Source organism: Sminthopsis crassicaudata, chromosome 1 (genome assembly GCF_048593235.1).
Source record: "Sminthopsis crassicaudata isolate SCR6 chromosome 1, ASM4859323v1, whole genome shotgun sequence".
Taxonomy (NCBI): Eukaryota; Metazoa; Chordata; class Mammalia; order Dasyuromorphia; family Dasyuridae; genus Sminthopsis; species Sminthopsis crassicaudata.
In genome coordinates, this window is record NC_133617.1 from 716,018,217 (window position 1) to 716,042,551 (window position 24,335).

A 24,335-nucleotide genomic window follows, 5' to 3' on the forward strand; every position below is an offset into this window, starting at 1 on the left:
GTTATTATTTCTATATCTTCCTTCTGGGACTCATGGAAGTCTTTTTATAATACCTTGTTTATTCATATTGTTTGTTATACTGTTTGCCTGTTGATATTACTACTTGCCTATGTGATTCTCATGGATTTAACCACTGATTATTAACCTGCTTCAATTAAAACAAAAGAAAGTGGGAAATGTAGAGGGCTGAAGATAGAGGGGGAACTCTGGGTGAGGTCCCAGCCTAGCCAGGGAACCTGCTGACTTGTCTGGTTTGGCTCCCCATACTCCCTAGGGGCTTCTCAGCTTTCCTGAAAAGTCAGAGGGTGTGATAACCTTTGTTGTACTTAAAGCAGATATAATAACATAGCAAGGAGACATCTATACAACAAGAGCAAGTTGCTTATTTGGCCCCACATGCACAGTATCCTATAGTTGATGCATGCCTGGTATAGTTAGTGCATGTGCCGTGTGCTGTAGTGATGCAAGGGTAGTACTAAGGTATTTAAAGCTGAAAGAACTTGAAATAACTCCATCTTTGACCATCCATGTGAGTTTTACCTCTTCACTCCTCACCTATGATCAGGATTTGGGCTGGTACTGAGATCCTATAGTGACTAAGTCTGTACACTACATGCACATGTACATAAATATATATATTAATTTTATACATAAATGCATATATTAGATATGAAAATGACAGCTAAAAATGTAGACCAAGAATTGCTGTCTTTTGGTACTAAAATGAAGATGACCTTTTCTTCCTGATTTTTTGTTCTAAATGCAAATAAGCACTAATATATATTTATTTTATGTGTGTGTATATTTAATTTTGTATGTGTGTGACACAAAATTGTAAAGGGTTGAACCTTTGAGTAAGTGCACTGGAATCAGACAACCCAGCACTTCAGGCTAATTACTTATTGGACAATACTCTATTAGCATTTGCTTGGAAAATGGCCCTTCCCACTATTGTGTGCTGGCTTGATCCTTTGATGTAAACAGATAATTGTAGGAGGGATTAAGGGGTGGAGTAAGACAAGCCAGGTCACTTTTGCAATGGACAAAAAGAAGGGAGGTTGTGGAGAGCTTGTGTACATTCCCTTCACTACTCCCCCTAAAGACTAAGAATAAAGACCAAGGACTTTTGCTTATCCTGACTTCAGCTGATCCTGGGGTCAACAGGGAACTAACTCAGACTTCACACAAAAGTTACTTGAAAACTAAATTATCTTAAGAGAAATGAATGTGGCATCCATTGCTAGAGCAAAGAGTTCATAGTTCTTATGGAAGTTTGCATATTTGTGACATCATGACAAAAGAAGGAGGAAATACCAGAATCCCCACCTAGAGGGATGTGGCTTGGGAGGAGAAAGATACAATAAAAGTAGGAAAAGGACAAAACCCTTTCCATAGCAAAAGCCAAGTTCTTTATAGTTGTGAATTCTTAGACCATGAAGATATGATGGTCTCTCTACAAGGATCCATTAGGCACAAGCCTAAAGCAGGTTGTCTAGCACCAACTTTGACTTCCAAGGACAGACAGAGAGACTAGTTTAGGATGCAAACAACACATTATAGCTGTGCAGGTGGGTGAGACTTAATTTTTGGTACATTTAGGGCCTCCATAATGATCTGGGTCTAGTGTTTTGGAAAATAAGGTAATTCTAAAAGACAAGATCAATGGGCCCCTTGACAGTATATACTGGCTCTGTGATATAAAGGTTTGATCACTTCTCAGTGCCCTAGAGAATCCTGTAAGATTTCAGTGTACAGATAAATTGCTAGTGTGCATCAGTAGAGGAAGTTTCCATAATGGCAGTCTATTATGTGGAAGGAATTATGTGTCTAGACTGGATATGTTCAAATGGAATCTACTATTATATGCAATCTAAGGCATCATTCTACCTGAAGGTGAAGAAAAAAAGGCGATTTGATATAGGGAAAGGATCACTGAGTCTGAAATCAGCAGGCTGGCTATGCATCATGTTAGCAAAATTTTAACAGTATGAGTCATTTAACCCTTCTGAGTCTTATTTACAAAAATACATAAAATAGGATCATATGTATATTTGGATATATATACACATGGATATATACAACAAAATGATGGCTCAGAGTCAAGTGTGGCAATGAGTGAACTAATTAATTAATTACTATATTTCATCTGCTGCTGAATGTGGATGGCAACAAGATAGAGGCTGAAATCAGGACAAATTCCGAATAAGTGATCAAATTTCTTGTGATCAAATTGGACAAGAGATGCTGTTAAGGTAGTTTGGTCATAATTTGAGATTATATTGGTTTCACTGGTTAGTTGTGAAGACTGAAAGGAATAATACATGTTAAAATGTTTTGTTACTATGAAGTACTAGAAAAAGCAAGCTATTAATTAACACCATTTTAATTGACCAAAAATATTAGTTATCAAGATCATAAGATGAATCGGCCTCTTCTGGATGACAATAATAATAATGAATAATAATAGTACTTTATATGGTACTTTAAACTTTGCAAAGCACCTTAAATCTTTTCTCATTTACTCTTTATAAAAATCTTGAGAGGGCGATACTGTTATTATTCCCTATTCTTCGATAAACTTAATGAGACTTTTAAAGATTGAGTGGTTTTTCTCATGATCCAAAAGCTATTAAGTTTCTGAGTCAGAAAATTCTGATTGCCTGAATCTAATGATAACATTCCATTCCCTGTACTGGAAGCAATGCTCCCTCCCTTCCCACCCCTCTATTTCCAAAGAAAAGATCTTGGACCTTTGGTCAACTTTCTCAAAATTACTCTTAAGAGAGCAAATAGGTAAGAATAGATGTTATCCAATTTCTTCTGTCATTTAGCACAATTTCTTTCTCCCTTAATACTCCTCTAAATAGAATCCAAATAAATGTAATGAGGAAAAGAACATTTTATGTGGGAGGTCTTGTCTATTATTTATGCAGTTCCCAGATACAGACTTTCTACTAAGTCCTTGCTTCTAGCCTCTCTTAGAGCATACAACATGGCTGGAGAGATCTGGCTTCAGGCAAGGCTTAAAATTTAATTCTGCACAACAGAAATAGTGATTTGGAGATAAAGTACTGCCATCCCTAAAGACATTATCTTCCAGGTCAAAAGTTTTTGATGCACATATAAACTCCAAGGAGTAATTTATTACAACTCACTTGTGTTTAGAAATCTTTCATTATAATCTATGAACACAAAGTCAGGAGCTCTGGATCTTTCAAAGTTTAATGTTTCTAAATATTCCTCAGAATCAAGATAGACCCAGCTATAGACTGCTTTGTAACCCACTGCAGGATAACAGGCATCAAAAGGCAGGTTTTGCACTTTCTACTTCCCTTCTCAAAGCACATTCTTTGTTGAGTTTTCAGAAAAACACATGAAGGCAAGTGATTGAACTAATGCAGCTTTGGTTTTTTGTGAATCAAAACATGAGCAGTAAAGGTTGAAGAGGGGAAAAGTAATTTAACATATCAACCAAAGATGACTAGGGTGTCAACAAAATGATGCCTCAGAGTTGAGTGTGGCAATGAGTGAACTAATTAATTTATTCCTATATTTCATCGGCTGAATGTGGATGCCAACAGGATAGAGGCTGAAATCAGGACAAATTCCAAATAAGTATTTTCTGTGTTTAAATTGGGCAAGAGATACTGTGAAGGTAGTTTGGTCATAATTTGAGATTATATTGGTTTCCTTCTTCAAAGGGAATCTGGAATATTACCCCACTTAGTTGAAGACAGTTTCAGCTGAAGGAATTATGAATTATAGGAGAAATGCATGAAACATGAAGTTGAACATCAAGCAAGAAATCAGTGGATTCAAGATAATTATTAGAGAAATACAATCATGAATGAAAGAATGAAAAGAACCAGGTTAGTGTAATGCCAGAGAAACTGAGCAAGATAGAGATTAGAGAGTATTCAATACAGAATTTATTAAATGGAGAGATTTACTGGGACCAAATGAATCCATGATTTGATTCCAGGGCTGAATGAGAATATCAGCTCAAAGAATTCAGCCCTGAATATCAAATACAAGACTCATTTATAGGATAACAAAAATAATGACATAATGCAGGAGATACCAGTATGGGGATGACTTAATGGGGGAGGTACAGGAGAGACTCCTGATATTCTAATAACATCTAAAATGGATAAAGACCTTTATCCCATTAAGCATTAAGAGGGAATAAGTATAGCCTAAGGTCTAAGATATAAGACCTTTATACTTTTTTTTTTCTTTTTTTTTTTTTTTTTTTTTTTTTTTTGTTGTTGTTGTTTTTATTATAGCTTTTTATTTACAAGATATATGCATGGGTAATTTTTCAGCATTGACAATTGCCAAACCTTTTCCAATTTTTCCCCTCCTTCCCCCACCTTCTCCCCCAGATGGCAAGTTGACCAATACATGTTAAATATATTAAAGTATAAATTAAATATAATATATGTAAACATGTCCAAACAGTTATTTTGCTGTATGAAAAGAACATAGAAATATTCTACAATTAGCCTGTGAAGGAAATAAAAAATGCAGGCCAACAAAAATAGAGGAATTGAGAATTCTGTAGTGGTTCATAGTCATCTCCCAGAGTTCTTTTGCTGGGTGTAGCTGGTTTGATTCATCACTGCTCTATTGGAACTGATTTGGTTCATCTCATTGTTGAAGAGAGCCATGTCCATCAGAATTGATCATCATATAATATTGTTGTTGAAGTATATAATGATATCTCCTGGTCCTGCTCATTTCACTCAGCATCAGTTCATGTAAGTCTCTCCAAGCCTTTCTGAAATCATCCTGCTGGTAAGACTTTTATCCTATCAGACATTAAGAGGGAATGATTACAACCTGAGGCAGAGTAACTAAATAGGACAATTAGGGAAACTGGGTCAGGACTTTAAAAGAGAACTGCAGCATAATAAAAAGGAAGAAAACATCTTCTGGCCTAATCAAGCTCATCCTCATATCGTTCACCATTCAGAGTTTTCTTCCTTATTCATTTTTTTTTCATCATCTGTAAAAAACAGTTTCAATAGGTCTTCCCACAACCATGGCTATTATTACACAGTCTTTAAGTAGAATGTAATTATGGAGAGTTAGAGTCAAGCTGTTAGACTTCTCAGAGAGGTTCATTTTTTTTTTTTTTTTAGGAATCTGTGAGAAGCCTGGGATTTAACTTTAACTCTTCCTCAAATTTAACTTTCATTCCATCTTAAAGATACAGTATCAATAGCCATATAGTAATAGTATCTTAAAGATAGAGTGAACGTTTATGGGAATTTTAATTAAACTGATTATTTACACTGACATGTTGAAGTAGTTTTTACACTAACTTCTCCCTTCTTCACAAAACTGGCACAAGTTTAGAGGTACAATTCATGGTAGAATACAAGTACTTTCAGCCACAGAGTAGTGGAAGGGTGAAGGGAATATGCAGAGAGAATTATGGGAAGATGCTTTTGAACTGATATATTGTGGAATAAGTAGTGCAAGTGGAATAAGTAGAGCCAAAGATAAGCTAAGAATAAACTGAATTTAAAGACATTCTAATTAAGATGGTTGTATGATTTTTATACCATTAGAATGAGGATGATGATCCATTATTATAAATGTGTAAGATAAGGTATACATTGCCAGAGTAAATATATTGCCAATTTTATTAAATTGGATTTTGAAAGAAGTTAAATTTTATCATAGTGTAGATTATTGAGATGTAATATTTATACAAACACAGATAATGGTTAGGATTTAGAAGGTTTTTGCGTATTAGCATTTTAAGGTTTTTAAATTACTTTATATATCTTATCTCATTTGAGCTACACAACACTCCTGTTAACTAGATGCTATTTTAATTCCTACTTAAAGATGAGAAAACTGATATTGAATTGTGGATATAAATGGTAAATAAAAACAGACAAGTTTAAGATACATTGCCTATGATGAAGTCTCGCAATATAAAATGCAAATTATGTAAATATTTTTACCTGTTCAGGAGTTAATTAACATTGGTAATTCTGTGATCAAATTAATGTAGGTATTTCTTCAACTGATGAAGGTAAGAAACAATTGATGAATATTCTAGCATCCTTTCTAATCATTTGTCCAGGTCTTCCCATAAAAATCCAGATGACATCTATATAGTTATTGGTCTGGCTTTTAGATCTAGTATTCTAGATTTCTTGTCATTTAAATAATAATGGTGTATGTTAATTATTCATCAGTTTCCATTCTCTCACTACATTACTGGCCTCCTGAATGTGTATGTATGTGTATGTGTGTGTGTGTCTAGTCAGTCTTTCTGACAACATTCTTTACAAAAAAAATAATAACAGCAACATTTATATGTAATTCACAAATCTAAAGCTGGATAGAAGCTTGATAGTATTCTAGTCCAACCCTCTCATTTTACAAATGAGGAAACTAAGATTCAGCTTAAGTGACTTCCCCAAGATGACACATTTGATTTGCAAAAGAACTAAGATTTGAAATTCAGTAGGCACTAGAAAGTGGGAATTTAGTCTATGACATCATTGGCATTGAGAACTCTGATGAGAAAATTTGTATATCTTTCTATAAATATAGATTATAACCTTCTTTGTAGTTTTAGAGAGATGAGATATTAAGTGATGATGAATTACACATAGCTAGAATATGTCTGATTAAGGGCTTGAACTGTGACCACTTGGCTCCATGACCAGTTCTCTATCTTTATGCTATGAAATATAAACATAGTTTAAAATTGGAAATGTGTTGTAGTCTGTTCATAACTACCATTGTTTATCCTTTGCATGTTATCAATTTCTTTAATAATTTTTATTTACAAGATATATGCATGGGTAATTTTACATTGACAATTGCCAAACATTTTGTTCTAATTTTTCCCCTCCCCCCCCATGGAAGGCTGACCAATACATGTTAAATATATTAAAGGATAAATTAAATACACTCTCTCTCTCTCTCTCTCTCTCTCTCTCTCTCTCTCTCTATATATATATATATATATATATATATATATATATATATATATATATATATATATATATATATACACACACATATGTCCAAACAGTTGTTTTGCTGTACAAAAAGAATCGGCTTTGAAATAGTGTACAATTAGCCCGTGAAAGAAATCCAAAATGCAGGCAGACAAAAATAGAGGAACTGGTAATTCTATGTAGTGGTTCATAATCATCTCCCAGAGTTCTTTCGCTGGGTGTAACTGGTTCAGTTCATTATTGCTCTATTGGAATTGATTTGGTTCATCTCATTGTTGAAAATGGCCACGTCCATCAGAATTGATCATCATGTAGTATTGTTTTTGAAGTATACAATGATCTCCTGGTCCTGCTCATTTCACTCAGCATCAGTTCATGTAAGTCTCTCCAGGCCTTTCTGAAATCATCCTTGTGGTCATTTCTTATAGAACAATAACATTCCATAATATTCATACACCACAATTTATTCAGCTTTTCTCCAATTGATGGGCATCCAGTTAGTTTCCAGTTTCTGGCCACTACAAAAAGGGCTGCCACAAACATTGTTGGATATACAGGTCCCTTTCCATTTCTTATGATCTCTTTGGGATATAAGCCCAGTAGTAACACTGCTGGTCAAAGGGTATGCACAGTTTGACAACTTTTTGAGCATAGTTCCAAAGTGCTCTCCAGAATGGCTGGATGTATTCACAATTCCACCAACAATGTATCAGTGTCCCTGTTTTCCCTCATTCCCTCCAACATTCATCATTATTTTTTCCTGTCATCTTAGCCAATCTGACAGGTATATAGTGGTATCTCAGAGTAATTTGCATTTCTCTTCAAGCATCTTTTCATATGGCTAGAAACAGTTTCAATTTCTTCATCTGAGGATTGTCTGTTCATATCCTTTGACCATTTATCAATTGGAGAATGGTTTTATTTCTTATAAATTAATGTCAATTCTCTATATATTTTGATAATGAGGCCTTTATCGGAACTTTTGATAAGTCATCAATTTTAAATATATATTGTGATAGACAGCTAGTTGGTAAAATGTCAAGAGTCCCAGGTTTGGAGATAAAAAGATTCATTTTTCCTCTTAAGATGATTAAAAAAGATTAAAGAGACATACTTTCTGAGTAATTTAATCATTTAAAAAATGACAACATTTTTTAAAAATAAAAAATGGTATTATTGTTTCTCTTAGACTAAAAAAAAAAAAAATTGGCAACTGGCTCATAGTTTATATATCCTTTGAAGAATAGGTGGTCCCCAGGGTGGAAATCAATCCTGATTGATTTATGTTAATGAGAGAATGAATATTATAATGAAGGCCAAATGGGAATGGCATATTCCCTCCCCAAAGCTACTTCCTAGCTTTGGAACAAAGTTGGTGATGTTGGAGCCAGCACCTCCGGACCCTGTTACCTCTAAAACACTTCACTTACTATTCATCCCTTACCTTGCACCTCTCAGGCTTTAGCACTTGATGCCTGAACTTGCATCTTCTCTCCTCCACTAGTGGTGGCACTAGTACAGTCATGGCTGAGCATAAGGAGCCCAACTTGACTGGTGCCAAACAAAACACTAGAGTGTGGCTTGTGAAAGTTTCTAAGATCTTTTCTCAGCAGTGGGCCAAAACTCCAGAAGGTGAGAAATAGGAAAGCTGAGAATTACTAAGAATCATGAAAAGACTGAAGCATCTTTTACTTTGAATAAGGAACCTGCATCTATCCATGATATTGGCAGAAAATCTGCTTCTGGACAGAGGAGCCAAGATGGCGGAGAAGACACACACGACCTTACTACTCCCTCACAACCAATTAGATAAATCAGCCTCAGAAATAGCGCTGGACTGATAGATACCACAATGACTGGAAGCACGACTTACCAGCTGAAGAGAATCTGGAGTTTCAACAGAAAAGGTCAGTCCCCAGGGGAGGAAGAAGAGAGGCCAGCACAGACGGCTGGGTGCTAGCATACTGCGCCGATTGCGCTGGGAAGGGATCTGGGATCAGAGAAGCCACTGAGATAAAGGAATCTGGCACAGGCTGTTAGCTCTTCTCTGCTTATAATATAGCAGTTCAGAAGGGAAATCTAAACACTTTAAAAATTCAGATAGATTAGATTTTCCCCGGATCCTGGGGGTGACTCAGCAGATCTCGGCACCAGGGGGTGTGGCCTCAGCTCCCACCTAAGACTAGTTAAGAGATTGACAAGGGCAGATACGGCCCAAGGCAACACACACTGCCTAGCTCAGCTGAAGGGTGTGGAACTCAGCTCCGGAAGTCCCAGAGAAGCAGAACCTTTGAACTAGGGGCCACGGTTTCTGGCAGACACTTCCAGTTTGAGCGCAGGGGCTTTTCACGTCACCTGCTGCAGACATCCACGCCCCACCAGGAAGCATAGGCTGGGCTTTGTGCCTTCTTTACTTCAATCTCAAAAGTCAGGGAAGCCTCTAGAACACAACGAACTCAAGGCACAGGAGTGCTAGTCACCTCTGAGGCACTTCCAAGGAGGGGGTGGGGAACTCTCTCCCAGAGCTCTCTCTTAGCTCAGGCCCAAGAGCCGCTGCATCCATCCGGTCTGGGAGGAAGCTGGTAAAGAAGTAAATAAATAATTTCCTACCCCAGGGACAGACCCCTAAAAGATTTTTTAAATATGAACAAAAAAGCCAGAAAAACTATAGATTCCTTCTACACAGAGAAAGAGCAGGTATCCAACCCCGAGGAAGTTAACAGCAGAGAGACAGCAGATAACAACCTAAAGGGGAACGATTCCTGCCCCCAATCACATAACTCTCTCCTAGAAGAGACTATTAAAAAGTTAAGAAAGTTTGAATAAAAATGGGGAAAGGAAAGGGAAGCTATGATAGAGAATAACAAGGTCCTGAAATTGGAGTTGGAAAAAATAAAGAATTCACAGGAGATGCAGGGAAACAAAATTTGTGAATTAGAAAAGGTTAAAAAAATCACAGGAAAGTAGGATTTCTGAATAGGAAAAGATAAAAAAGTCTCAAGAAAATAGAATTTCTGAATTGGAAAAAAAATAATTCTCAAAAAAAAAAAATTAGGGAAATGGAAAAAAAATTTAATAGAGCAAAATAATTCATTTAAAAACGAAATTGGGCATTTACAAAAAGAACTAAAAACTGTGAAAGAAGAAAATAACTCCTTAAAAGTCAGGATGGAACAAATAGAAATGAATGATTCACAGAGAACCCAAGAATCAGTCAAACAAAACAAAAAAAAAATGAGAAGCTGGAGAACAACGTCAAATACTTACTGGGAAAATCTATAGACCTGGAAAATAGATCTAGGAGAGATAATCTGCAGATCATTGGACTTCCAGAAAACTATGACCAAAAAAAGAGCCTAGATTCTATTTTACAGGAAATTATCAAAGAGAACTGTCCAGAGATAATAGAAACAGAAGGGAAAGTAGATGTGGAAAGAATTCATCGAACTTCTCCTGAAATAGACCCTAAAAAAAGAACACCATGGAATATAGTGGCTAAGCTGCAGAATTACCACACAAAGGAGAAAATCCTGCAAGCAGCTAGAAAAAAAACAATTTAAATACCAAGGTGCCACAATAAGGGTCACTCAAGATCTGGCTGCCTCCACATTAAAAGATAGAAGGGCCTGGAACCTGATATTCCGTAAGGCAAAAGATCAAGGACTTCAACCAAGAATGAACTACCCAGCTAAGTTTAGCATCATTTTCCATGGAAGAAGATGGTCATTCAATGAAACAGAGGAATTCTATATCTTTCTAAGAAAAAAACCAGACTTAAACAAGAAATTTGATCTACATCCACAAGACTGAAGAGAAACAGAAAAAGGTACACAGAACCCTTGAGAACTGTAACTCTGTTGTGGGTATATAAAAAGTACTCAAGGATAATTTGATTTTACTGATATAAAAGAAAAAAAGGGGGGTGTAGTAAAGGGAAGGAGGTCGTTTCAGAAAAAGGGGAAGGAATGATAAAAAGAGGGAAACTACACCCCAGGAAGAGGCATAGAAAATACACCATATCTGAGTGAATTTAGTAAGGGGGAGAATCATTGTGTGAATCTTACTCTCATCAGGAGAGGCTCAAAGAGTAAATAATTAACATATTTGTTTTTCAGAGAATTTTCTCTCACCTCATTAAAAGGGGGGAGAGAAAAAGGGAAAAGGAAAAGGAGAATAATGAAGGGATTTGGAGGGAGGGGGGAGGGATACTAAAAAAAAAAGGGAGGGTTGTGCGTCAAAGGGGGGTCTGCAAATTAAATATCGGGGAGGGGGATCAGGGGGGTCAAGGGAAAAAGCATAATCTGGGGATAATATGATGGCAGGAAATACAGAATTAGTAATTTTAACTGTAAATGTGAATGGGATGAACGCTCCAATCAAATGGAGACGAATAACAGATTGGATCAAAAATCAGAACCCTACAATATGTTGTCTGCAGGAAACACACTTAAATCAGGGAAATACATACAGAGTAAAAGTAAAAGGTTGGAGCAGAATCTATTATGCTTCAGGTAAAGCCAAAAAAGCAGGGGTAGCTATCCTTATCTCAGATCAAGCAAAAGCAGAAGTTGATCTAATTAAAAGAGATAAGGAAGGAAACTATATCCTGCTGAAAGGTAGCATAAATAATGAAGCCATATCGATACTAAACATATATGCACCAAGCATCTAACTTTCTAAAGGAAAAGTTAAGAGAGTTGCAAGAAGAAATAGACAGTAAAACTATAATAGTGGGAGATCTCAACCTTGAACTCTCAGATTTAGACAAATCAAACCACAAAATAAACAAGAAAGAAATTAAAAAAGTAAACAGAACATTAGAAAAACTAGGTATGATAGACCTTTGGAGAAAACTGAATGGCAATAGAAAGGAATTACTTTTTTCTCAGCAGTTCATGGATCCTATACAAAAATTGACCATATATTAGGACATAAAGATCTCAAAATTAAATGTAGGAAGGCAGAAATAATAAATGCCTTCTTCTCAGATCACAATGCAATAAAAGCTACATTCAGTAAAAAGTTAGGGATAAATAGACCAAAAAGTAATTGGAAACGGAATAATCTCATCTTAAAGAATGACTGGGTGAAAGAGCAAATTATAGAAACAATTAACAATTTCACCCAAGATAATGACAATGATGAGACATCATATCAAAATCTTTGGGATGCAGCTAAAGCAGTAATAAGGGGAAATTTTATATCTTTAGAGGCTTATTTGAAGAAAATAGAGAAAGAGAAGATTAACGAATTGGGCTTGCAACTTAAAAGGCTAGAAAAAGACCAAATTAAAAACCCTCAACCAAATATTATAACTTGAAATACAAAAATTAAAAGGAGAAATCAATAATATTGAAAGTAAATTAATAAATAAAACCAAGAGTTGGTTTTATGAAAAAGCCAATAAAATAGATAAACCTTTGGTAAATCTGATCAGAAAAAAGAAAGAGGAAAATCAAATTGATAGTCTTACAAATGAAAAGGGGGATCTTTCCACCAATGAAGAGGAAATTAGAGAAATAATAAGGACTTACTTTGCCCAACTTTATGCCAATAAATTTGATAACTTAAGTGAAATGGATGACTTCCACCAAAAATATAGGCTTCCTAGATTAACAGAGGAGGAGATAAATTGCTTAAATAGTCCCATTTCAGAAAAAGAAATAGAACAAGCTATTAATCAACTCCCCAGGAAAAAATCCCCAGGACCAGATGGATTCACATGTGAATTCTACCAAACATTTAAAGAACAATTAGCCCCAATATTATATAAATTATTTGAAAAAATAGGGGATGAGGGAGTCCTACCAAACTCCTTTTATGACACAGACATGGTACTGATACCTAAACCAGGTCGATTGAAAACTGAGAAAGAAAATTATAGACCAATTTTCTTAATGAATATTGATGCTAAAATCTTAAATAAGATATTAGCAAAAAGACTTCAGAAAATCATCTCCAGGATAATACATTATGATCAAGTAGGATTTATTCCAGGAATGCAGGGCTGGTTTAATATTAGGAAAACTATTAATATAATTGACCATATTAATAATCAAATTAATAAGAACCATATGATCATTTCAATAGATGCAGAAAAAGCATTTGACAACATCCATTCCTACTAAAAACTCTTGAGAGTATAGGAATAAATGGACTATTCCTTAGAATAATCAGGAGCATATATTTATGACCGTCAGTAAGCATAATATGTAATAGAAATAAACTACAACCTTTCCCAGTAAAATCAGGAGTGAAACAAGATTGCCCACTATCACTATTACTATTCAATATAGTACTAGAAACGCTAGCCTCGGCAATAAGAGCCGAGAAAGAGATTCAAGGAATTAGAGTAGGAAATGAGGAAATCAAACTATCACTCTTTGCAGATGACATGATGGTATACTTAGAGAACCCCAAAGACTCTGCCAAAAAGCTACTAGAAATAATTCAAAATTTCAGCAAAGTGGCAGGATACAAAATAAATCCACATAAATCCTCGGCATTTTTATATATCACTAACAAAATGCAACAGCAAGAGATACAAAGAGAAATTCCATTCCAAACAAATGTTGAGAGTATAAAGTATTTGGGAATCCATCTACCAAAGAAAAGTCAGGAATTATATGAGAAAAACTACAAAACACTTGCCACAAAAATAAAGTCAGATTTAAATAATTGGAAAGACATTCAGTGCTCTTGGATAGGCCGAGCGAATATAATAAAGATGACAATACTCCCCAAACTAATCTATTTATTTAGTGCTATACCAATCAGACTCCCAAGAAACTATTTCAATGACCTAGAAAAAATAACAACAAAATTCATATGGAAGAATAAAAGGTTGAGAATTGCAAGGGAACTAATGAAAAAAAACTCAGAGGAAGGTGGTCTTAGTGTACCTGATTTAAAGCTATATTATATAGCAGCAGTCACCAAAACCATTTGGTATTGGCTAAGAAATAGACCGGTAGATCAGTGGAACAGATTAGATACAAAGGACAAAAAAGGGTATATCTATAGCAACTTAATCTTTGACAAACCCAAAGATACCAAGATTTGGGACAAAAATTCATTATTCGGAAAAAACTGTTGGGAAAACTGGAAATTAGTATGGCAGAAATTAGATATGGATCCACACTTAACACCATATACCAAGATAAGATCAAAGTGGGTCCATGATTTAGGTATAAAGAGGGAGATAATAAATAGATTAGAGGAACAGAGGATAGTCTACCTCTCAGACCTGTGGAGGAAGAAGGAATTTATGACCAGAGTAGAACTAGAGATCATTATTGATCACAAAATAGAAGCTTTCAATTACATCAAACTAAAAAGTTTCTGTACAAATAATACTAATGCAAACAAGATTAGAAGGGAAGTAACAAATTGGGAAAATATTTTTAAAAGCAAATGTTCTGACAAAGGTCTCATTTCCAAAATATATAGAGAACTGACCCTAATTTATAAGAAACCGAACCATTCTCCAATTGGTAAATGGTCAAAGGATATGAACAGACAATTCTCAGATGAAGAAATTGAAACTATATCCACTCACATGAAAGAGTGTTCCAAATCACAACTGATTAGAGAAATGCAAATTAAGACAACTCTGAGATACCACTATACACCTGTCAGATTGGCTAAGATGACAGGAACAAATAATCATGAATGTTGGAGAGGATGTGGGAAAACTTGGTCACTAATACATTGCTGGTGGAGTTGTGAAAGAATCCAGCCATTCTGGAGAGCAATTTGGAACTATGCCCAAAAAGTTATCAAACTGTGCATACCCTTTGACCCAGCAGTGCTACTACTGGGCTTATATCCCAAAGAAATACTAAAGAGCGGAAAGAGAAATATATGTGCCAAAATGTTTGTGGCAGCTCTTTTTGTTGTAGCTAGAAACTGGAAGATGAATGGATGTCCATCAGTTGGAGAATGGTTGGGTAAATTGTGGTATATGAAGGTTATGGAATATTATTGCTCTGTAAGAAATGACCAGCAGGAGGAATACAGAGAGGCTTGGAGAGACTTACATCAACTGTTGCTGAGTGAAATGAGCAGAACCAGAAGATTACTGTACACTTCAACAACAATACTGTATGAGGATGTATTCTGATGGAAGTGGAAATCTTCAACATAAAGAAGATCCAAGTCACTTCCAGTTGATCAATGATGGACAGAGGTAGCTACACCCAGAGAAGAAACACTGGGAAATGAATGTAAATTGTTAGCACTAATATCTGTCTGCCCAGGTTACATGTACCTTCGGAATCTAATGCTTATTGTGCAACAAGAAAATGGTATTTACACACATGTATTGTATCTAGGTTATATTGTAACACAAGTAAAATGTATGGGATTGCCTGTCATGGGGGTAGGGAGTAGAGGGAGGGGGGCATAATTTGGAAAAATGAATGCAAGGGATAATATTATAAAAAAATATATAATAAAAAATTATTAAAAAAAAAAATCTGCTTCTGTCAGGGATCCTAAAGAACACCTGTTTTTCTTGCAAAGACATTGATTGCATTGATACTCTTTCCAGAGAGCTCATCAGAAGGCCAGCCTGCAGAAAAGTCCGAGAACAGTAAAAATGATAAATTTTCATTGGAAGAAATAATGCTACAGTGTGCTGAATGCAGACCTACTGCCAGTGAAAACTATGTGAGATTGGAGAGTTTACAAATATATGAATCTTCAAAACCTGTAAAATTATTACAGCAGTAGAAAAAAGCTGTTGCAACCAATTTTAAACCACAGGCTAATCATCAATACAATGTTGAATATGAAAAGAAAAAGAAATAAGATGGAAAGTGTGCTAGAACTGATAAGTGATAGATTTTGGACATATTTTCACATTTTAAAAAACATTGGTATTACAACATTAAGGGTTTAGTGGGCATCACCAAGCAGCCTGTGATATACCTGAAAGCTATCTTGAAAGAAATAGGCATTTACAATTTTAAGGGAACCCATAAAAATACCTGGGAACTGAAGTGGGTATACAGTTATTACTAAGGTTAGATAAGGGGGATTAGAAAGACCTCATGTATATGTCAAGGAGATGGTAGTAGGGTGGATGGTGATTGTACTAAGCACATCTTGCAGCTGTCTTCAAAACAGTCTGTTAAAAAGATTAAAATTATTGGTATTTTTGAATTCTCCAGCTTCATTCAAATTTCTTTCTTTTTTTTTTTTTACTGAGGCAATTGGGGTTAAGTGATTTGCCCAAGGTCACACAGCTAGGAAGTGCCTGAGGCCATATTTGAACTTAGGTCCTCCTGACTCCAGGGCTGGTGCTCTATCCACTGCAACACCTAGCTGCCCCACTTTGTTTTTTGAATAAATATTCTAAAGTTTGGGGGACAGAAGTTATTTATAAAAGAAATTTGTAATTAGCTGACATAAAGAATTGTTGTGATTTAAAATTGGTTTTGTTTTTAAGTATTGACTTTAAAATATTAAATAGGTAAAGGTTTTCTAACACCAGCCTTGAATTAAGAGCAAATGTATTGTTGAATGGCACTTTGCCTTTACCTGCTCACAATAGACAGTCAATTGAAAATGGTTAACCTGGGGAAGAAAGGCAGCCTCCTGAATAAAAAAACATACAAAAAATGAATTTTTTTCCATTCTGAAATATAGTGGAAAAGTTAATGATTAAGTTTGCTTTTAAAATGTGATCATTTTAATTTGTTAAAAAATAAGGGACTGAAAATTTACATTACCCTTGGAAAAAACCTATCTATGCCCAGACCACCTCAACCTTGGGCAATTTAGACAAAAGGATCTGTCTCCATTCAATTTAGACAAAAAGGTCTGTCTTCTCTAAAGCTTGAGTGAAATTCACCTTATACTAGAGATTCCTTGTAAAATTGAGTAGAATTAGAGGAGAAAACTAACTCAATCTTTTGAAAGTTAGCTGTTGAAAATAGAAAAGGAGGAAATTCTGAATCTTTTTAAATCATTAATTATTAATAATCATACCTCTCATTGAGTTCAAATCTGGCCTCAGATGCTTACTAATTATATGACCATGGGCAAGTCACTTAACCCTGTCTGCCTTAATTTTCACATCTATAAAATGATCTGGGAAGGCAAAATAGCAACTTATTCAAATATCTTGTAATGTCAGAAAAACTGAGCAAGACAGAGATTAGAGAGTATTCAATACAGAATTTATTAAATGGAGGAATTTACTGGGACCAAATGGATCCATGGTTTGGTACCAGGGCTGAACAAGACTATTATCTCAAAGAATCCAGCCTTGAATGTGGGATACAAGATTCTTTTATAGGGTTACAAGACCGATGACCTAATGGGGAGAGGAACCTAGGATGAGGATGACATAATGGGGCTGACTTAATGGGGGGAGATACCTAGGATGACATAATGGGAGGTACTGGAGAAGCTCCTGATATTCTAATGATGTCTAAAATGGATAAAGACCTTTATCCCATCAAATATTAAGAGGCAATGACTATAGCCTAAGGTCTAAGATATAAGATTTTTATCCTAACATTAAGAGGGAATGATTATAACCTGAGGCAGAGTAACTGAATAGGACAATTAGGGAAACTGGGTCAGGACATTAAACAACAATCTTTGCCAAGAAAACCCTGAATGAAGTAACAAAAAAATCAGACAAAACTAAAAACAACTGCACAACAATAAAGATATTCTGATATTAAGCTTCAAAATTGAATATCTTATATATTGCACTACCTAAACAAAGTACATTTAGCTACCTAAAACCTCAATTTTCAAGAATATGACTAAGAAGCAATAAATAGGAAAATAAAATGATAGGGAGAAGCAAAGAAGTTGCCTGAGCTCTCCCCAGTTTCCCTGAGAAACGATTTGTTTCTAAAGAAATTCCAGAGCAACAGAACACCAAAATATGAGTGAAATAATTTTCTAGCTTAAGATAACTTAGAACTTCAAGAAATGGAGTGAATAAGACACCAGCAAAAGACCAGGTTAGGTCATAGAGAAGGGCATTGACAAAAGAAGTTCTCTATTGAATTTACATGAGCCATTATTGTCCTTAAGTGGGCCTTTGCTGATTTGACTCTTGATGAATTTACTGCATTTCTTTGATTATTTTGACACTACTTTTCAGTTCAAAATTAGGAGTCCAAGCAACAGATGTCAATTCCTGGAGTTTGTTTCTCTCTAAACCAAGCTGAGTGGGACATTGACAGATTGTCCTTAAATGGGTCTTTATTGTCCTTAAGTGGGCCTTTTTGAATTACTTTTTATTAATATATTGCATTGATAAAAATTATCATTACTATATATAATCAGGATGCCAAGCTATAAATGACAACTTCTGATGTTATTTTGCACTTTTTTTCTAAAAAGTTATTTATTAATTAAATTTATCAAATTATTATTTAAATAATTGAATTTATTTAATTTCATTTTATTTGTTTCACTAAACTTATTTAATAAATTATCATTAAATAATTTGAAATTGAACTTATTGTTACTTATTTTATTTATTAATAGGCTGGGAAAATGAGCACAAAATAAAATTTCTTACCATTGAAAGACCATTATTATGGTGACAAGGAGGATCAAAACATACATTCAAAAGATAACAAAATCAAAACTCCTATATCTAAAGCCTCCAAGAAAAATAAGATTTGGGTTCAGGCAATGGAAGAGTTCAATTGGGATTTTGAAAATCAAATAAGACAGAGGAAAAATTAGGAAAAGAATTGAGAGTGACATGAAAGGAAATATAAAAAGCTAATGATGAGAAAAATGCCATAAAAAGCAAAATTGGCCAAAGGAGGTATGTGCAAAAGCTCACTAAGGAATATAATTCCTTCAAAAATAGAATTGAGCAAAAGGAAGCTAATGACTTTATGAAAAATTAAGACACAATAAAGCAAAACCAAAAAAAAATATTTTAAATACAAAAAAAAAAAAAAAAAAAAAGTGAAAATAGCTCATTGGAAAAACAACTGACCTGGAAAATAGATCCAGGAGAGATAATTTAAAAATTATTGATCTAACTAAAAGTCATGATAAAAAAAAAAAAAAAAAAAGAGCCTGAATATCATCTTTCAAGATATTTTCAAGGAAAAGTGTACTGATATTCAAGAATCAGAGGATAACATAGAAATGGAAAGAATCTACCAATCACCTTATGAAAGAGATCCCAAAATAAAAACTCCCAGGAATATTATAGCCAAATTCTGGAACTTCAAGGTTAAGGAGAAAATATTGCAAGCATTCAGAAAGAAACAATTCAAATATGGTGGAGTCACAGTTAGGTTAACACACAATTTAGAAAATTCTATATTAAAGGAAAGGAGGGCTTGGAATGTGATAAATATATATATTTTTAAAGTAGAATTGGTCAAATGGAAAGTACAAAAGCAAACTAAAACAAATTCTCAAAAATTAGAATTGGATAATTGGGAGCGAATGACATTAAAAGATTAAGATATTAAGAATCAATCAAACAAAACCAAAAGAATGAAAAAAATGTAAAATACCTCATTCAAAAAATAAATGACCTGGAAAATACATCCATGAGAAACGGTTTTAAAATTATTGAATTACCTAAAAACTATGATTCACAAAAAAACAAAAGCCTAGAGAGCATCTTTCAAAGTTTTTTCAAGTAAAACTATCTTGGTATTTTAGAGCCAGAAGTTAAATTAAGAATTGAAAGAATCCACTGATCACTTCCTAAAGGCAATTCCAAAATGAAACTTCCTAGAATTTTTAGAATTATCATATTCCCAATTTCAGAATATCAGATCAAGTAGAAAATGATACAATCAGCCAAAAAGAAACAGTTCAAATGTCAAGAAGCTGCAATCAGGATTACACATAATTTAGAAAATTTTACATTAAAGGATGGAAGGGCTTGGAATATGATATTCCAGAAGACAAAAGATCATGAATTACAATCAAGAATCAACTACCAGCAAAATTGATCATAATCCTTCAGGGGAAAACATGAATATTCAATAAGATAGGGGAATTTCTAAAATTTCATGATGAATAGATCAGACCTAAACAGAAAATTTCATCTTCAAATGTAATACTCAATAAAAGCATAAAAAGAAAATAGGAAAGAAAAATCCATCCAATAATTCAACAAATATATCATTAAATAAGATCAAACTATTTACATTTCTATATGGGAAGATGATACATATAATTTTTGAGAACTTTATCTTTATTAATATTGTTAGAAAGAGTTTACATGGAAAAAAAGATGTGATTATAAGTTGACTTTCATGTGATAATATAAAATAAATGAAAAACAAAGATTGTACTAGGAAAAGATAAAAGGATTAGAGAGAATAGGGCAATTTACATCAGATTAAACAGCACAGAAGACCTATTACAATAGATGGGCAGAAGAGATATGTTTGAATCTTACTCTCATTGGATTTGGCTTAAAGAGAGAATAACATATCAATTCAGCTGGGCATGGAAAGTTACCTCATCTTTTAGGGAAAAAGAAGAAATAAAAAATAAAAGAAAAGGGGAAAGATCTGATAGAAAGAAGGGCAGAAATGGGAGAGGAAGGGGGAAGAACAATATAAACTGATAGAAGGGAGGGCAGATTGAGGGTTTTGGTAGACACAAATAAAATGTTGATGAAAAAGGATAGGGTAAAAAGATAAAGAAGAGCATAAATAGCAATGGGAAGAATAGGGTGGAGAGAAATAAATAATTAATAAATATAATTGTAAGTGTAAATGGGATTAATTCTCCCATAAAATAGAAGTGATTAGCAGAGTGTATCAGAAATCAGAATCCTAAAATATACTGTTTATAACAAATGCATCTGAACAGAGAGATACACATAAAATGTAGATAAAAGGCTGGTGTGGAAAAGGTGGTATGCTAAAATTTAAGAAGTGCATAAGAAATTATATCTTCCTAAAAGGTACCACAAGCAATGTAATAATAAAAATAATAAATATATATGCACCAAATAGTATAGCATCCAAATTCTTAAAGAAGGTAAGTGAATTACAAGAAGAAAGACACAACAAAACTATACTAATGGTAAATGTCAACTTTTCTCTCTCAGAATTAGATAAAACTAAGTGTAAAGTAAACAAAGATGAAGAATAGGAACAACCATATCCAAAAAATCCTGGTGATATATTTCATTTTTAAAGAGCTAAAACTAAAACGAACTCCAGAATCTATGGAATATTAAAAACACTCTTAAAGGTCTTTGAAGACCTCAAATAGGGTATTAAATTATTTGCCAAAATTCATATTCATATATATATATACATACATATGTAAATAAATATACATACATATGATAAGCAGTAGGAAGTAGAATTAAAAGAAAAATCATTTTGACTATATTACTTATGCTCTATCAAGTAACATACCAGTTCAAAATTCTCATTTCCTCAAAAAAGAAACTGAATACAAATCAGATTAAGTGACTTGCATAAAATAACAAGTGATAGATATTAAAAACAAAACAAAAAAACAGTATTTTACCTAATTATTTCTAACTCCACAAAGCATCATCTTCCCCTTGAACCCAAATAGCTCCTTTGTGTTTTGTCTTCTTCTAATTACTTGTTCGAATTGCACTATTATTGTGGCCTTGGACAATTAACTTATTCTCTTTAGACTCCAATTTCCTTATTTCAAAAACATTAGGGTATCTATATTAAGAGACTATTGATCAAATTAGATACTTTTGAAAATGATATGTAAGTTTATTCTCAGCTCTTCCTCATCTTCATCTAATATTAAAAATGATAACATAATATGATTATAATGTTTATTAATATTTACTATATATATTAGCTTCAACATTTTTTTAAAATATTAGATAAAAAAAGATGAACACTTTGGAGAGAAAGCATTATTTGAGTAACATACCTCCACACTTAAGGATAGGTCTATGGAAAATGAAGAGACTTTGACAGGGAGGAAGAAAGAATTCAACTTATAATCTTTAATTATAATCTTTAAATTTATGGGAAAAATTTTCAGGAGATAAAATCCATGTTTTGAACAATAAAAAAAGAAAAAAGTATCAGTATTTTTCTAAATGAATTTTTTTTTTGATTTGTGATCTATTTTCACTTGTTTCCAACACAAATGTATTTGTGTATATGCATATGACAAAATTAATAAACTGCTCAGCTCTAAAAGTAGTCTATTCCTCCCCCGGATCTCCCCAATTTTACTTTCCCTTTTCTTATCATTATGACTAAATAAAGATGGCAAAACTAATGAGGCTATTACCCCCGTAATTGGGAACCTAGGCTTTTTAGCAATGATAAAGCTTTCACTAAGCAGAGTTAATGGGCCAACCAGTCAGTCCCAGTGGGTAGCTAGTCTGTAGTGTAGGAAGATGGAATGCTTAAAATGAGAGTGTTGTTTATAAAAGGCAGCTAAGTTTTGTTTTGTTATTTTCTTATGTTTTAATTTCTCAATTAGTAGGAAAAACTTAGGAAAGTCAGATGAAGAAATATAATGATTCTTTATGTCAGACAAAAACTACTTGCCTCTTTTTCAGAAGTGCACTATGTTTTTGTTTTTTTTTTTCAATAACAAAAAATATGTTGACCCTATTACGCTTTTGAACATTACCTTCTTCAAGTAACTAACAGGATTGGAGATGAAGAGCATTAGATATAGAACAATCCAGGTAAAGTTGATTAATATAAAAGCCTAATTTGCTCTATCCAGACCATTAGTCAGAATCATCAAGAAGATTAAAAGAGTTACAAAGAAGGATGAAGATTGAGGTAAGAAAGGTACTGTTGACAATCCATAGGCAATGAAAATGTGCCAATTTAATAGTAATCTTCCCAATGCTTAAAGAGGTTAGAGAGAGTTAGAAACATCCCTTTCCCAAAAGCATTTAACACAGACATTTAGATTGCTCTTATTTATAAGTCTCTTGTGATCTATTCAAATTATTTTCACAACATATCACTATGGAAGAATGCCAATCCCAGACAAAACAAGGGCGAAATGACATTTCTCCATAAATTGGTGAATTTAATTAAATTCAATAATAATTTATTCCTTCATTTAACAAGAATTTATTGAGCGTTGTCAATGTGGTTATACATGCAAAGATGACAAGTTTTATTATGAAAATCTTTTCTGTGTACATATAAGGGGATTAAAAATACTAGACTGATTTTGTATTGACTATCTTAACTATTTGAGAACATGTCTCAATCATTCAACAAAATGATTTAGTCTTAACTATGAAATTATTTGAAAACTATTTGATGAAGTTAAATGACACCAGACTAGAAATGTTTTCTAATTTCCTTTGGAACTTGGTCACACCTTCAGGGTCATCAATAAATTAGCTACAGAGTTGAGAAGGGAATATATGTTTAAATTGGTAGAGAGCTAAACCCTCAGATAAGTAATTTCTCATGCCCACTCATTTGGCTAAGGGAGAGCTTGTTATCTTCAAATGATTCAATGAATATTGACTCTATCACATTCTCACTAGTATATAAACTACATTTTCAGATCAGTTGAACCAATTTTTACCTGGACTTAATATTTGTGGGAAAGCATTTCATAGTTTTTGGGGGAATCTGTCTTTTCTACAAACATTTCTTAAATATTTTTCTTGTAAATACTCTATTTAAAAGACATTTAAGATTTACCAAGCGAATGATTGGCAGATGATTATTATACCGATGGAATAAATTAGGTTGGCCTTAGATGCTGATATTAGAGAATCACCATCAATATCTCCATGGAAACTCTATAACTCTAAGGCTAAAGATAGCCAAGTTCTATTAATACAACTCATTTGTGAAAACAGGACTTAAAATAATAATCTTTAGAACAGTTACACACATATAAAGAATGTGGACTGGGCTCATGAAATCAGAGAATAAGCAAATTCTTTCTGAGAGATATGCTTTTACCTATAGTGTATCAATTCTATCTCTTCTATCTATAATGTAATGGTCTTTAAAAAAAATTGTTGTTAGCAATGGGAAGTTAAGGGACTAGTTCAAAGATATGCTGGTCAGTATGTGCTGGAGTTGGGACTCCATCTGAGATATTCCTGATCTCAAGAATATCTCTCTACGCACTATACTAGGTTGCCTCTCATATATACATATAAGAAAATATAAAAAATAATACTATTTAAATACAAATTAATTATTGATTGGGAGACAGCACTACCGATGAGGCAGAGAGTTATGAGCTAGACAGGTCTTCTCTTATAGAGAATGTGACAGAAAAGTTAAAGGTATCTAGAAATTCTAAAAGGCAGAAATGAGGAGGGAATACATAGGGATGGGGAGTTAGAGCATTAATCTTTGTTTCCTCCACTACAAA

The 24,335-nt window shown here is 33.7% G+C and overlaps 1 pseudogene; it reads left to right on the forward strand.

Annotated features, from left to right (window-relative positions):
- Positions 1–8,512: 8,512 nt before the first annotated feature.
- Positions 8,513–16,013, forward strand: LOC141551411 (general transcription factor IIF subunit 2 pseudogene; annotated as a pseudogene).
- The last annotated feature ends 8,322 nt before the right edge of the window (positions 16,014–24,335 follow it).